We start from the raw sequence: 15462 nt of genomic DNA, 5'->3' as shown, positions 1-15462 counted from the left end.
ATTTACTGCTGAATGATATCGTCTTTGGCTTTCTTTTAAAAGTTAGTAAAGTTAAAGTAAGACTGTAAAGTCGTTTTTTTACGATGCATTATGAGAGGCTCTTTAGTTCTACATACAACATTTCGGCCTATCCAATTGCTCTCCGAGCCCTGTATACAGTTGACGTCAAAGGAATTTGAAAAGCTATACCATTTGTGTTTTCAGTCATAGACAAAACAGCAGCATTGACTTGAGTTTGTGCCTGACCTTTGTGATTCAGTTTGACTTGAATCTCTAGGACTTTTTATTTAATTTGGTTTGGCTTTGACATCAATATTGCATTGTTTTCTATAGGTTTTTGTGCATGTAAATGGTCTGCAAAGGATACAATCCCAAAGTTCCCTCCAGAGGGAGATTCCTGCTTGAAAGGCCTCCATTGGACTCATTTGTTTCCTTCTAGAACATAGTGAAATCACTAATTAACACTCATGCTCCTATTGGCTAGCGCTCCAACACATTGTTAGTGATAGGGTTAACGTCTGGTCACACCGGACGCGAAGCGAATATTCGCATCCCTCTAGCGTCACTCAAACTAGACACGCTGATGAGGAGGCGGGGCTTATCTCCATTTAATTGTAATACATGATACCAAAAAGATACAGCAAAATTATACGTTTAGTAAAAACCATGAATTAATGCTTTGACGAGTGTGTTTACAAGACGGCAGGCAAAACACTTTAAAACATTTGTGTTTTCTGAATGGAGATCGATGAGCCGAGCTTGAATGACACAAGCACACTTTTATTTCCATACAACTTTCTGATTGGTCTGGTGTCTTGCCTCTGTTGCATTCACTGAACACGGGAAATTACATTCCTACCGTCCTCTCTAGTGTCTTGAGGAGGTTCACGTCGTAAAGCAAGGTTAATGTATTATATTATTGAGGTAGAATTGTCCGGGGCTACAGAAAAAACATTCGGGGGAGGCCAAAATATTATTTTACCAACAATGTGGAATTTATTGGCTACATATTACACAGATTATGCACAGCGGGAGCAGCAATAACCGTCAAATAATAATTCAGACAGGGGAGCTCCGCACCGCCTGCCTGCCGCTAGGGGGTGCTGCAGCGCCCTCAGCACCCCCCTTCCCGCGCCCATGCCTGAACATCAGCAGGAGAGGACTCTTTAAAGTAGAGACACTACATAGTAACTGATATACACCTGAAAGTTAGCATAATATGTCCTTCTTAGGCATTAACAGTAACACTATAGCTTTAAGAATCTAATAATTCATTAATATGATTCTAACTTTTGCACTTTATGTTAGAAAACTAAGAAAAAAACAAAGCTCACCAAAAGCATAACAGCAGTCAGCTGTTCCTGACAACAGCTTATGCAAACTGCACATATTTTACAAATGAACACCAACTATGTGGTATACCCAATGTGAATTTTGAACACAAAATGGTGTTGCAACAATGCATGTTATGTAAAATGTGCCACAATTAGCAATAGTGGTTTTGTCACTTTCTGCCTCTCCATCCCTCCCCTTGTCCACATTCCCACTTCCCCCAACCCGCTCATTGTTATTCTCTACCTGTCCACCAGATGTCCCCAGATATTTCAATCTGCTGTGGTCACCTGGCTCCCTCATACATATGCTCACCTGTTTCCACTCTCCCTTCTCAGCACTGCAGTAGATAACAGGCCCATTTCCACTCTTACCCTGTCAGTTGTTTTAAATTAAAATATGCTTTGTACATTTTTCTATTCTCAGAAATCTGTTTTTTGTTATCTGAAAACTTTTTTAAAAGCCTGTTTTGAATCTGCCGGCTCTTCTGGACTTTGGATTTCCTGCCTGCCCCTTTGGAATTGTTAACCAGTTTTGACCCTTGCCTCCCTCCTGGTTCCTGTACCTGCCTGCTTGTAAGCCTATATAAATAGAGCTTCAGTTTTGGCTATAAACCTCTGAACTTTACAAGACTGACTGCCTTGTCTGCATATGGGTCCAATCCACTGTTTCCTGAGTTGTGACAGGTTTATGTGTGAAGTGCATGAAATGGACTGACTATGCAGAAGGATAATATGTACAGTATATAATTTAAGGTGGCAGTGATGTTTATAGTGTACTGTAATAATCAGATCCTGAGTTATTGATTAATAGAAAGGTTATTGCAGTTTTATGCTTTTTAAGTACAGAGCTGGTCGCAATTTGTTGCAAAGTAAAAGCAGCCCCTCGTTTTGGCAGCATTGTATCTCCCGATCCCTGGTACCTTCGTGCATGCCTCCACATGCAGCCGTTGTTGCCACTGTGCAGAAGGGATGCCAAATGCACTTTCAACCGCCAACCTTGCCCAGGGAATGCAATAGCTGTAGATCCTACAGCTTGCCTCATCAGCTGTAAGCACATGGGTCTGTTCGCCCAGCTGCATTGTTGGGTGTCAATAGGCATGCTGAGACATCCATCAATGATTCCCTGGACAAATACATAATTGGACCAGAATCCCACATAATTGGACCTGCTATAGGTACCCACATCTTTAACCTGAAGCAGTCATTTGTATCAATAACAACTAAGAGCACAATAGAGAAATACCCTTATAGTTGTATAAATCTGGAGTTTAGTCGTTCCTGTATGACCATGACATCTAGGCAGTTATTGAAGCAATTGCCTCCCAGTACTCTGTTTGGGAGCTTGTATTTACTCTGTAACAACAGCATCCCATCTCTTCCTTGAAACATCTGCCTTGATGCCAACCAGTGTAGACAGCCCCACTTTGTATCTGTGGTGGGGTACAAATCCTTAGAGGCAAGAAAGTGTGTAGAGAGAGGTCAGCATGTGAGACAGGCACAATGTTTAGTTATTTTTTCCTGTAAGCTAGACTTGGGTTGGGTTCCCACTGAACAAAATACACAAAGAATACAGCCGATAAGTAATGTACATGGCAGTCTATATCCCAGTTTTTTTTTATAGATGGCAAACGTGCCTCTGATTGGAAATACTGTAGGTTTAAAAGGCTGAGAAACATGAATGTTGTGACAAAATCACGTATCCATCCATACCAATGTTTTGTAGCTTTGGTATAGCTTTTGAAACACTAAGGTCATCATCATTGGTGGTCATAGTGAGTTATACTGTCCTTTGTCTTGTAAGTCTTGTGGTATGTTGTCAGTAGAGGCCCTGCAGTGGTCTGGGGTTGGTTTTGGCTGTTCCCTTTCCCGCCTCTCAGTGCGGTGCTGATCCTTTTAGTCCATAGTAAGAATGGTTGTCGGAATTTCTCTGGGTTTTCATGTGCTTACTAGTGTAGGTGGTCCTCGATTTTGCTCCATAAATCAGGAAGGGGAGGTCAATAAAAAAGGTAAGGGAAAATGTCAGCTTTTTCAATGATGCCAGATCTTTAGGGCTAGCTGTAGAGCTTTTATACCTAGGTGTGCACTAGCTTTAACAATATAAATGGACTGCAATGCCTAATGCATCTCCTCCAAAAATAACTCTTTGAAGAGATGCCTCTCTCCACTCACAGTATCCCTCCCTGAACATTGTATAAGATATATTTTCTCACACCTTTATGCTTTTCAGGCTAAGCATGGGGTCCCTTTTGACTGGCAACCCATGGACAATGGCCTAGGAGGGCAGGAGCGTGAGAGCAGGTACTGTTTCCTTCAAGCATAATATCCATCTTTCCTCCTAGCATTCCTAGGTACCTCAGGGAGCAAAGCCTCCCATCCAACAAAAATGAAGTCAGCGCACACTAAGTTAAAGGTATAAAAGACAGTAATCACATACTGTAGATATATGCTTCTCTCCAGCTGAACCTGGGAGGGGGTGCATTGCAACAGAGCGATCTGGAATAACAGACAGAACTGTCCAACAACAATTATTTCTGTCTCCTTTCCCTCTCTCCAGAACTTTGCAAGCATACCCAGCACAGATATAGGGACTGAGTTGTAGTACAGGCCTCTGGACTAGTGGAGCGACTTCCATCAGACATAAAATAATATGCTGCTCTTTATTTACTGTTTCCATCAAGACACAGCTCCTGTCTTCTATAGTATTAACCATGTATTCTGCTGACCATGGTACCTCACTTATTTCACAAAAGCAAAAGTTTGTGAGATAAGGGATGTAAAATACTGTAAAGGCTTTAAAGACCCCTCGAAACACTGCTAATAAGATCTTTAACAGTTTGCGCCGCTCCGACATCTAAAAAATTGCAGTACGCCTCAGGAGCCGTACACAAATCCACCGATCTGTTTATCTTTCATGCTGATTATACAATAAAGCCATCAAAAATAATATGATACAGTGCAGTACAAGTACCTCTGGGTCTCTGTGTGTCATTCAAGCTTGTGTGTGTGTGTGTGTGGCCTAGCATTACTATACTTGTGGGGACCTAAATCTGTTTACACAGTCATGTGTGGGGACTCGCCTCCCTTATGGGGACAAAATGGAGGAATCATTCATTTTAGGGTGAATACATTACATTACATGTCATTTGTTAGACGCTTTTATCCAAAGCGACTACATTCAGTACTGTGGACAATCCCCACAGGAGCAATTTTGGGGTGAGGTGTCTTGCCCAGGGACACAATGACATGCTGACTGCAGTGGGACTCAAACTTGCTTCCCCATGATTCAAAGTCCAGCACTCTATCCACTGAGCCACAGCCGAAGACTTGGTTAGGTATAGGGTTAGGGTAAGGTTAAGGGTAAGGGTTAGGGTTAGGCATGTGTTGTTTAAGGTTAGGATAAGTCTCCAGGAAATGCATGTAAGTCAATGTAATGTCCCCTGAAGTGATGTATACATGGTGTGTGTGTGTGTGTGTGTGTGTGTGTGTGTGTTTGGCACGAGCACATTTTGTTAGAGTGAGCGAGAGAGAGAGAGAGAGAGCGCACCGGTTACAAGGATTGTTGTTAGCATCTGGTGCTAGCTAGATATGCTAACGGCTATAAGAAGCTGCTTCAACAATAAGGTGGAGGACAAGTATTTCAAATGTTTTCATTTTGCCCTCAAAGTGCACTAGATTGATGCATTTAACATCAAAACGTTTAAAAAATGTCTTCCTGGGGGAGCATGCCTACGGACCCTCCTTAAAGGTCCCATGTCATGCTTCTCCGGTTATTACCCGTCCCCTTGTGTGTTATGTAGCTTTTTATGCATGTAAACAGTCTGCAGAGTCACAAACCCTCAAAGTACACCCTGTAACGAGTAAAATTCTAACACAGAAAATACCTGTCTATGCTGCCCCAGAACGCCTCGTTGGACATTTCTCTTTTTCTTCCTGGGTACAGTGACGTGACCGCTGGGGGGGGGGCCCTCAGCACCCCCCCCCCCCCCTTTCCCGCGTCCATTCGCGATGTCTCGCTGTCTCGCAGATCCCACGCAGCAACAAGGAAATGACACCAGTAACCCAGCTCACACTGTCCGCTCCTCCGCGCAACGTCCCGCCAACACGGCACCCAGACCCCATGCAGCATTCTCATCTGTTTGTCATTACTGGTGTCATTTTCTGGTTGCTAACGCCATTGTAACACATAATCACTGATGTTCCGCTGTAACGGTGGTGGACTCATCAGAACAGAGTGGGCGAGCTGACCAATCAGAGCACAGTGGGCTCACAGGGAGTTGGGGGGGGGGGGGGGGGGCAGGAGCTCCAACAAGGTGTGTAGGACAGAGAGTGAATACACATACTATACAGAGATGCTGTATGATAAACCAATGTGAGTTTGGAAAATTGAACAATGTCAATCTATTCTAGTAGAGCTCAACAATGGAATTATGATCAGGCCTGGACAGAGCCCATGATGCAGCCAGACCCTGAGTTGAAAGAGCTCGCGGACCCGAGGGTGCCTGCGAACTCTGACTCGTATGAGCCCCCAAAGCAATTGCTTCCACAAACCAGTGGGAAAGCCGTTGCTTAGTAACAGGCTTGCCCTTATAAGGGTTAGCCCAGGACACAAGGGGTTGGTCATTATGACGAAGCACCCTTGATCTGTCCCTGTACGTGCGTAAAGCACGGGCTGGACACGGCAAATCCGGCCGCTGTTCCCCGGAGGAATAGAGTGGCGGGGAGGATGCCTCAATGTCAAATGTGGTACCTGAACCAACAGCCTTAAGATAAAGGCAGGGTTGGGCTTCAACCACACTCTGTTTGCCCTGGGGCGAACTGAGTGCATGAAGACTGTACAGATAGCGCATGAGTGCCACTGGCTCGCTTGGCAGCTGCCAGGGTCAGCTTCATGTCACACTGTATTCAGATTGTACCACTCACGGGCCAGGCCCATAGAGCCAAGCACTCTGGGTGTGGGTGAAAGATCGTCACCCCCGCTTGGGACAGTATGTCCCTGCGTAGTGGGAGCTGCCATAGCTGCCCGCACAGCAGCTGATATATCTCCGCTAGCCAGTACATAGCTGGCCAGTGCGGAGATATCAGGATAAGTGTGTGGCGTTGCTCTCTCACTCTGGCCAGAGTTGGGGGTATCAGAGCCAGGGGTGGGAACGCGTACAGAAAGCCCGGGGGCCAATCGTGCGCGAGTGCATCCACGCCTAACGGTGCATTTAGCTCGTGCATCGAAAATAACAGCTGACACTGAGCGTTGTCTTTCGATGCGAACAGATCCACCGCGGCTCTGCCGTAACGCACCCACAGCTGGCTCACAATCATTGGATGTAGAGTCCAGTCTGCATAAAGTGGTATACCTCTGGACAGTAGATCTGCCCGAGGTTCATCACTCCCGGTACGTGCGTCGCTCTCAGAGAGAGGAGACGTCTACGGCTCCATAGGATCAGTTTGCGCACCAGTGTGTGTAACTGGAGAGAACGCAAACGCCCTTGGCGGTTAATATACGATATTGTGGTCGTATTGTCTGTCCTCACGAGGACGTGATGTCCCCTGAGGAAAGGCAGAAAGCGTTTTAGGGTGAGAAACACCGCTAAAAGGCTCCAGGTAATTTATGTGCGCCCGCTGGAGGTCTCTGCTCCAGAGACCCCTCACCGGGCGACCTTCATAAATACCTCCCCAACCTGTCAGACATGCGTCCGTGGTGACCACTTTCCGTGAAAGGATAGTACCCATAGGCACACCTCGTACTAGAAAAGTCGGGTGCAGCCAGTGGCGCAGTGCCATTACTCATTTCACAGTAACCATCACTCTCCGCGCGCCATGGCGTCATGAGCTTCCCTCATGTGTAAGCGTCCCAGTCGTACGACCAGGATGGCTGACGCCATGAGACCCAGCAATCGCAGGCATGATCTGAAGAGAACATGTTCGCGCAGCTGGAAAGGAGCGAGACAAGCTCTGAAAGCTTTCACTCTTTCCGCTGACAAGCGAGCTGTAAAGGGCACCGAGTTCAGGCGTAAACCCAGGAAGAGTATAGTCTGCGCGGGGCACAACATGCTCTTCTCTGTGTTTATTATGAAACCCAGGTTGAGTAGGTGCTTTACGAGGACATTTGTCTGCGTAACAGCCTCCTGCTCCGACTGTGCGAGAAGCAGCCAGTCGACCAGGTAGGTCGCCAGGCGAATACCCTGTTGTCTTAACGGGGCTATCGCGGCTTCCGTACATCGTACAAACACCCTTGGACTGAGAGACAGACCGAAGGGGAGTACTCTGTATTCATAACAGATCCCCTGAAATGCGAATCTCAGATATTTCCTGTGTGGGTAATATACTGGGATGTGAAAATACGCATCTTTCATGTCGACTGATGTAAACCAGTCGTCTTGTCGCACGAGCCGCAGCAGAGATGTGTGAGTGAGCATTCTGAACTTATATCTTTTTAGATATTTGTTCAGAGCCCTCAAATCAAGTATTGGCCGAATTCCGTTCCCTCCCCATTTGGGAACGAGGAAGTACTTGGAATAGAAGCCGCCCTTACTCTGCTCGGCGGGTACAATAGATATAGCCCTCTTTTCTAGGAGTGAGAGAATCTCTCTCTCCAGAATATGGGCTGACTCTCCTCGGGCCTGCGAATGCAGAATGCCTGAGAAGCGAGGGGGGGGTGACAGTGACTTGGAGTCTGTAGCTCCGTGTAACTGTTTTGAGAAACCCAAGCAGATGTCGTGAGCATCTCCCGCTGTATGCTCCTTAGAGCCAGCTGAGATGTCACGTCTCTTCCCCTCTGAGTCTCTATTTGTTGTGTTATGGGGCCCTCCAGTGTCTGAGCACTGTGGTGCCCCATTTCGACAATCCCCACCGACACAGCGCATGCGTGTGGCGGTGGTGCCCTTACGGCTCCAGCCAGCACTGCGCATGCGCGTGACGGTGGTGCCTTCACAACCCCAGCCGGCACTGCGCATGCGCGTGACGGTGGTGCCTTTACAGCTCCAGCCGGCACTGCACATGTGCGTGACGGTGGTGCCTTCACAGACCCGTCAATTGTCCGCCCTTTGAGAGAGGCCATAGCTGCTCTCAGAAGGGGAACAGTTGACGGACTGTTTATTGTTTTTATTGTTTTCTTTTCATTTTTTTTAGCTGCACCCTGGGCTCGAAGCCTGGATGCGTCAGCGGAAAATGTTTTATGACAGAAAAATCAATAAGTGTGTGACATGTGTTTATGCGGACTTGAGGATGGTGTTGAGGCATCTCTCGAGCCGGCGGGAACACATTTAGAGCTGGGGAACCGTAGACTTCCAGCTCTGTCACAGAGGGGAGAAGGAGGGGCTGTCACGCCGCTCGCTTCTTCTTCCTCGACTGCTGGCCGAAATTCTGGGTTGGCTGCAGCCGGAACCGGAGATTTTCTAGGCCAGCTCGCCCTCGTCCCCTGCCTGGGCTGGGGACTCGGGGCGGACTGCGACCTCTGCGTTTTCGGTATTTTGAACCGAGCAGGGTTCGGGGCAGCTTGGACGAAGGCATCGGCTGGGCTCTTCGAGGGAGGCAGAGGTGGAGGGCCTCGTCCTCCTTCTTTTTCAACTCGTATCTCCTCTGCATGGAGAAAATCCCCTCGGGAACGATGGGCATGTCAAGCACATCCTCCTTTTCCCGGTCTGGGAGGTTGGTGAGGTTGAGCCATCTAGCTCTTTCCTGTACCACCATGATCCCCATTGTTTTGCCCGTGGCCTGGACGGCGCAGCGTTGGACACGGAGACAAATGTCTGTGACCGCGGCCAACTCGTCCAGAACGGCCAGTCCAGGATTACTCAACATATCCTCACAGAGCTCCGCTTGGTATGCGGTTAGCAGTGAGGAAACGTTCAGAGCCCTGGCGGACAACGCTGCGGCTCTGTAGGACCGTTCAGTCATGGTCGACTGGAAACGGTCCATCTTCGCTGGCAGCGTGGGGTTCCTGCTTGGTGACGGGCCCATCCTCGGTAGGAGGTGGGCTGCCATCAGCAGTTCCATCGGCGGTATGCGGAGCAGGCTGAGCCTCTCCATACCGTCGCAGTCTAGGGAGGAGGCACCCTGGATTGGGGCCTTGTTGCTAAAGGGTCGGTCCCTCCACGAGACCGACACCTCATCCAACATCTCCGGGAAGACCGGGAGGAGTTGCCTCCTTGTCCTCGTTGCTTGGGGAGAATGTTTCCCCTCGTAACGGGACCTGGCGGTCTCCTTGGCCATTTCGGGCCACGGGATGTCTATTCTGGACGCAGTGCGCTGACACGCGGCCTGCAGGTCCATGCTCAGACAGGGCGAAGCTGGTGTGCTATCGCCCGGGAGAGCAGCCATCGCTCCCGGCTATGCCGTTTGAGCCGATGACATCGGCTCAAATGTTCTTCTTGCTCATCCGAATCAGACAGGAGGAACTCAGAGGTGTCCTCTTCGTCCTCCATGTAGTCTAATTCCAGGACATCCTCCGCGGGCGAGACCATGGTGAGGTCTCGCCGGAAGCTCCCGCGTTTCTTGCCGCCACCGGGTCCCGGCCTGACACGGCGTGGGATCCCGGTTCCGCAGCTGCCGCTGTTAGTGAGCCCCAGACCGACACAGTGAGGGGCTCAGTCTCTGCGGCGGACGCCCCCGTGTCTTGATTGCCAAACGGCGAATCAGTGGACATGAGGGAGTCCTGTTACAACAAGCTAGCTTGGTGTGCTAGCCGTCGGTGGAGGCTCTTTCGGGTGAAACGGGCACAATGCCCGCACGAGCCGGGGTTGTCGATAGCCTCCTGGGCGTGTTCCAGCCCGAGACAGGACGAGCAGACCTGGTGTGAGTCTGTGCCTGCTATCTTCAACCCGCAGCCGCATGACCGAGCCTCCGAGTCCCTGACTCCTCTGGTGTGAGGGGGAGAGGCGTCCATCTTGTTCGCCTCGTGGCGTGGAGAGGACCCGCTCGTAACAGGTACGTCGTTGAGAGAAAAAGTGTTACCAACCCGTCCTTAATCCGGAGAAAAAGGGACGGTGTGGGTCCTTTGTTCTCAAATAATATTGACTGGTGTGTCAATATACTTCTAATCCTTTTCTCCTCCGTGAGAGAGAAAAAGAAAAGCGTCCTCGCTACCGTAGTGTCGGTAGTAAGGGGAAGCTAGCTAGCAACAGGTGCGTAGCTAGCTTGAGAAAAATCAAAACTTACTTTCCGGGGAAAGAAACGGCGAGGTCGATTTTAATACTAACTGGCGTTAGTATTACCGTCTTCTTGCGAAGCAGAAGGAGTAGCCGGCGAGCGCCCGTCGACCGAAATGGTTATATTTGGGTTCAGTCTGTGGACCGTTAAGCTTGTCCGGCTACTATAGAGATGTGCTCTGAAGCGAGAAGAGGTGTTTGAATGACGCATGCGTCGTGGCGCAAGCTACTTATAGGGGGTGAATTCCCTGACGCTGACGTCAAGATCACCAGCCAATCAGGATTGGCGTAATGAGATTGATGCTTCTGTTTGCTCTGCGATGAGGCGCATCCCATAGTGAGACATCGAACGGAGTGTTATGAATGAGAACTACATGTTGCTTTAATCCCATGTAATTGTAGAATGAACACAGTCTTCCTTTGTATAAGTCAGGTGTCTTGAGTAGTCAAAATTACCTACAAATCATTGTACACATTTGTAAATATTATTTTCCACTTGTTACCATTGTGAGGCTATTTTTATGCAGCTCTGTGTGATTTTGTAGCTACAATTCAGACTAATATACTACCAGAGGTGGAATAAGTACTCAGATATTGTACTTGAGTAAAAGTACAAGTACCAGAGTGTTACAGTAAAAGTCCTGCATTCAAAATGTTCCTCAAGTAAAAGTAGAAAAGTATTCTCATCAAAATATAGTTAAAGACAGTAAAAGTATTCATTATGCAGATTGGTCCATTTCAGAATAATATATATGATATGTTTTATAATGATTGATCATGAAAGTGTTCTCAGAGCTGGTAAAGGTGCAGCTAGTTTGAATGACTTTGTATACTGCAGGGTAGCTTGTGGATTTACTCCAGGTGGAACTACAGTCTGATTTAACACTTGATTATATTTACCATCATTCATCCACATCTGTGAAGTAACTAAAGGTATTAAATACATGTAGTGAAGGAAAAGTACACCATGTACCTCTGACTTATGTTCACTGCCAACCTAAAAGTACCTAAAATAATAGTAATCAATAATGTATTGAAAAGTTATTTGGCTGATTGTTTTTATATCGGCTCAGCCAGGTTATATGGGAGGCCCAGTCTACGTACACTCTAAAAACAAATGCTTGGCTTAACAAAGAAAATCAAGGCAATAGGTTGCATCGATGGTTATTGAGTTAAGACAACTTCTAATGACATTTTGTTAAAGCAACAAAGTTATTTGAGTTAGGGGAGAAGGCTTTTCCTCTACAATCAGAGGTGTTTTCAATTACCACTTACTTAATAATTGGTAGCATAAACACAAGTTTTTTAAGTTGATTACTCCAAAAGTTTCAACTTGTTTTACCGTATGATTTAAATGTAATCTTAAATTGTATATACTTAATTACCACATGTTGAACATGGACAGATGTTTTTAAGTTGACAGCCATTTGTAAATTAAGTTGCTCCAAATAATATTGTATTCAATAGGGTTTTTTTTCTTAGCTTTTCCATGTTTTGCCTTTAAAGAAAGAAATTAATTGATTCCACAACAAAAATATTAGGCAATTCACTTTTTATTTTTGAACTGCAGTTTATTTCAACACATGATGTTTCAATCAGGAGAGTTTGAATTTCAAGTTGTATTTGAATGACAAAAGATGACACTCACCTTAAAATGTCCTTTGTATATTTCTATTTGTCTTAACTGTGGGAAATTGTCCAGGCATCTTAAGTGGGAGTGGACTTGAAATCCTTAACTCAAGGTGTAGAACAATTAAGTTATCAAGCCAATTGCATTACTTACTTCAACTTGAATTTAGTTTGAAGTCAATTAATGCAGAAATCAGAGTTCAAATGACACACAATATTAAGTTGATGTAATTACCAACATTATTACGTCAACACACCTTATAAATTAATGTTGCAACTTAAAATGTTTATCTAAATCAATTAACTCACATTTTTATTTTGCAACCATGCATTTAATTAAGTGGAGGTGAAAGGTCGCCTGAATTCATTTTTTGACGTACATATCACTCATTTTGAAATATTAAACTTAGTTTTATTTTCTTTAATTTTTCATCCTCGTGTAGAATGCTATCACGAAACACACATTTTGGTTGTTTATAGCATAAAGAACATCTGAGTTAATGTGAGGTAGGGAAATAATCATTTGAGTATGTGCATATAAATATGTAATTTACAACAGCTGTAAGATGCTTGAAAATGCTTGAAAAGTGCTTGAATTTGACTTTGGAAAAGGTGTAAGAACCCTCTTATGCCTTTGCCTGAAGACGGTGACGAACACGACTGTGTTGCCGAACTTCTCATTGTGTGCACACCTAGACCGGACTTAAAAGACGTTCCTCTGACCAACGCTGACCTCATTTTGTATGTTGATGGGTCTGCCTTTCCCGACCAAGGGGGCACTAATCGGGTGGGTTTTTCCTGTTGTTTCAGATTCTGCTGTACTCCGTTCCGGACCAATCCCATGTCACCTCTCAGCACAAGCAGCAGAGCTGATCGCACTAACTGAAGTCTGCACGTTTGCAGAAGGCAAAACCGTGACTATTTACACTGACTCACGCTATGCTTTTGGGGTAGTACACGATTTTGGGGCTATTTGGAAGTGTAGACAATTTCTGAAATCTGATGGCAAACCAGTACTTAACCATGTACTGGTTGCAGGCTTACTAGACACCATTCTGCTCCCATCTGAGGTTGCAGTCTGTAAATGTGCCGCACACACAAGCAGTACAGACCCAGTTTCCCTAAGAAATTGGGTCCGCTAATTTACCTGCTGACTCAGCCGCAAAGGCAGCTGCTCTGATTCCTCTCGCACCTCACGCACAATCATTTGTTAAAATCCCTGTCTCCTCCTTCACTGACAAAATGTCGTCACTGACTTCCATGCAGCAGCTCGCTACACCAGTTGAGAAAGCTCAGTGGAAGGCTGCTGGGGCTGTTTTTGACCCAACCTCCAGCATCTGGGTTGGTCCCAAGACATTTATTCTTCTTCCCTCATCTTGTTGACACATGGGTTGGATCATGTGTCAGAAGTGGGATGTTAGAGTCTATCAATCAGGAGTGGTTCACAGTAACAGCTCAGAAGCATTGTGAAGCATGCCTAATTTGCATTATGCAAAATTCTGGTAGACCAGTAAAGGTTACAGGCCCCGGAGCACATCCACCTCCCACCAGGCCATTTGAGCAGCTAATGCTGGATTTCATTGAGCTTAGCCCATCAGAGGGTAAGAAGCACTGTCTGGTGGTGGTTGACATGTGGTCCAAATGGGTTGAAGCTTTCCCAGTAAAAGCACAGACAGCAAATGCACTACTGAGGGAAATCATTCCTAGATGGGGACTACCAGACAAAAATGTCTAGCGACAACCTTTGAATTAGAACAACGGTTCACATTTTGTTAATGAGGCCATTGCACAGAAAGGAGAATACCTGGGCATGGACATCAGAAAGCATTGTGCGTACCATCCACAGAGTGGGGGTGCGGTGGAAAGAGAGAACGGCACAATAAAAAACAAACTAGCAAAATGCTGTGCAGACACAGGTCTGTCATGGACAAAAGCTCTGCCCATTGTGCTGATGTACATGCGGATGCGGGAACGAACACGGAGCCAACTCAGCCCATTTGAAATCCTTTTTGGGGCTCCTCCACAGATTGGACTCAAGGCTCCAGGATGTCCTCTTCCCTCCACAACTTTGTGTGAGGATGCTATGTTGTCATATTGTGTTAACCTGCCATCCACTTTAGCGACTGCCACTGGTCCACTTCACCATCTCCAACCTGGCAACTTCGTGCTGGTCAAGGATTTCCGGAGAAAGAGCTGGAAATCCAATCGTTGGCAAGGTCCCTACCAGGTGCTTCTCGTCACCCAGACAGCGGTCAAGGTCACCGAGAGAGCTACGTGGGTCCACGCCAGCCACTGCAAGGTCGTAGTCACAGGAAAGGAGAAACGGAAGCAGATGACAACAAGTGACGTGTCCTAGTCACCAACGGAAGACGACAACAAGTGACGTGTCCTAGTCACCAATGGAAGACGACAACAAGTGACATGTCCAAGTCACCACCAGCACCACACTTGCACTACATACACCAAAACACACTACACACAAGGTGTCACGAGCGAGTGCCATCTGAGCGGTTCCATATGCTCTCTGGTTCCTCGTTTGTGTTATCGGTGTGCGGAGTCTGACTGTCCGTGTCACAAAATCGACCGAGGGAATACACACACACACCCCATGGAGCATTCCCACCTCGTGATGAGGGCTCGCCTGGAAAGACGATAATGCAACCGTGTGCAATGTGCGGATACTACTGGAGAGCCTGGACAATCATTGAATGGTTCCTCTGCATATTTGCCCTGGCGATCATTTTCGGCCTATTAATCAGTTGTACCTGTTTGATTATCCCAATACTGAAGAAGTGCGTTTCCAGCATGGTGTCCTCAGCTTTCGTTCAGTATGCTGCTATTCCATTACAGGACAATCCTACTTTGCGCCACAGCTACGAGAATCGTATACCTTGTACATTCCACCGTACCCCTGTTTGTGAGCAAGAATCAGAAGAGTCTGGTTTCGACACTGCAAAATAATCCATGTGAATCGAGTACCCTCCTCTTATGCTTACATTATATTGGAGTCTGTCCTCCACAAAAACAGCCAGTTTTCTATGATATATTTGTGATGTGTTTACTTAAACCAGCGATGGAGTGTATGCATTGATGTGTTATATCAGTCTATCCTGTCATTATTATTTTTTGTATTGATCAAGTATGATTAAAAGGGGAGAATGTAGTGGAAATGTTTATTATATCCTTATATGCTTAAACCAAATGCTTCTCAACACATTGTAAAACACCTATATCATTTCCTGAGATGTGCTGTTTTCTTCTTATACTCCACTGTGGGTTTATTCCCAAGCACTTCAAGGCCACAGAGCTGATTTGGCTACTAGGTTGAGACTCACACAAAGTCACACAAGAACCGTTAT

This window comes from Gymnodraco acuticeps, unplaced genomic scaffold (genome assembly GCF_902827175.1).
Source record: "Gymnodraco acuticeps unplaced genomic scaffold, fGymAcu1.1, whole genome shotgun sequence".
Lineage (NCBI taxonomy): Eukaryota > Metazoa > Chordata > Actinopteri > Perciformes > Bathydraconidae > Gymnodraco > Gymnodraco acuticeps.
Note: the sequence above shows the minus strand (reverse complement) of the source record.